The sequence below is a fragment of the Erithacus rubecula genome (assembly GCF_903797595.1).
Source record: "Erithacus rubecula genome assembly, contig: scaffold_298_arrow_ctg1, whole genome shotgun sequence".
Classification (NCBI taxonomy): Eukaryota; Metazoa; Chordata; class Aves; order Passeriformes; family Muscicapidae; genus Erithacus; species Erithacus rubecula.
Genome location: NW_027636030.1, coordinates 31,566 through 33,642, shown reverse-complemented (window position 1 = coordinate 33,642; position 2,077 = coordinate 31,566).

Here is a 2,077-nt window from a genome sequence, read left to right as displayed (position 1 = left end):
TGTTAAAGGGGGGGGGGGCTGAAGTACCTCTTTTGTCCACAACTGGATGGACATACTGAGCGGGGGGGGGGGGGTGCTGTACTGTTTCTGTCCACAAGGAATCTGCACTACTTGTGGGGGGAAACGCAGTACCGGTTTTGTCCACAAGGGGGCAGCACTGCTGAGGGGGGGGGGGCTGCGGCATCGGTTTTGTCTAAAAGAGGGCAGCACTACTGAAGGGTGGGGGGGTGGCGGTACCAGTTTTGTCCACAAGGGGACAAGACTAGTAGGGGGGTTGGTGCAGTAACGGTTTTGTCCAAAATGAAGCAGCACTACTGGGGTTGGGGCAGCACTGCTGAAGGGGGTGGAACTGCAGTAGCCATTTTGTCCTCAAGAGGACAGCACTAGTGATGAGGGGGGGCCAGCAGTACTGGTTTTGTCCACAAGGGGGCAGCACTACTGAGTGAGGTCGGGCTGCAGTACTGTTTTTTTCCACAAAGGAGCAGCACTACTGGTGTAGGGGGGCTGCAGTACCAGTTTTGACCACAAGGGTGCAGCCCTACTGGGGGCGGGGGGGGGGGTGCCACAGTACCTGGTCTGTCCACGAGAAAGCAGCACTATTGGTGGGGGGCCACAGTACCTGTTCCGTCCACAAGGAGGCAGCACTGCTGAAGGGGGCGGAGCTGCAGTAGCCATTTTGTCCTCAAGGGGACAGCGCTAGTTATGAGGGGGGGGGCAGCAGTACCGGTTTTATCCACAAGGGAGCCACTATAATGGGGGGAGCTAGGGTGCCGGTTTTGTCCACAAGGGGCCAGTACGAGTGAGGAGCGAGGGCTGCAGTACCTGTTTTGTCCACAAGGATACAGCACTACTGAGGGGGGGACCTGCAGTACCGGTTTTGTCCACAAGGGGACAGCACTGCTGAGGGGGGGGTGCTGCGGTATCGGTTTTGTCTAAAAGAGGGCAGCACTACTGAAGGGTGGTGGGTGGCGGTACCAGTTTTGTCCACAAGAGGACAGGACTAGTAGGAGGGTTGGTGCAGTAACGGTTTTGTCCAAAATGAAGCAACATTACTGGGGTTGGAGCTGCAGTACCTGTTTTGTCCACAAGGGGGCAGCACTAGTGAGGAAGCAGGGGCTGCTGTGCCTGTTTTTTTACACAAAAGAGCAGCACTACTGGTGTGCGGGGACTGCAGTACTGGTTTTGTCCACAAGGGGGCAGCACTACTGGGGGGGAGGTTACAGTATTGGTTTTGTCCATGAGAAAGCAGCACTACTGGTTGGGGCTGCAGTACCTGTTCTGTCCACAAGGAGGCATCACTACTGGGGGGGGGGCACAGTATCTGTTCTGTTCACAAGGGGGCAGCACTGCTGAAGGGGGTGGAACTGCAGTAGCCATTTTGTCCTCAAGAGGACAGCACTAGTGATGAGGGGGGGCTGCAGTACTGGTTTTGTCCACAAGGGGGCAGCACTACTGGGGGGGGGGAGCTGCAGTACCTTTTTTGTCCACAATGAGGAAGCACCATTGAGGAGGAGGGGACTGTGGTACCGGTTTTGTCCACACGGGGACAGCACTACTGGGGGGGAAAGCTGCAGTTCCTGTTTTGTCCTCAAGGAATCCGCACTACTAGGGGGGGAGCTGCAGTGCCGGTTTTGTCCACAAGGGGACAGCACTTCTGGGGGGTATGGGCTGCAGTACCTGTTTTGTCTACAAGGGGACAGCACTACACGGTGGGGGGAGGCTGTAGTACTGGTCTTGTCCAAAAGGGCGCAGCACTATTGAAAGGAGGGGGCTGCAGTAACGGTTTTCTCCACAAAAGGGCAGAACTACTGAAGGGGGGAAGCTGGTGATACTAGTTTTGTCCACAAGGGGACAGCACTAGTGAGGGGAGGTGGGGCAGTACTGGTTTTGTCTACAACAGGGCAGCACTACTGGGCGGAGGGCTGCAAGTACCGGTTTTGTCCATGAGTGAGCAGCACTACTGCTGTGAGGGGCTGCAGTACCGATTTATTCCACATGTGGACAACACTACTGGGGGGGGAGCTGCATTTCCTGTTTTGTCCACAAGGATACAGCACTACTGGTGGGGCGGCTGCAG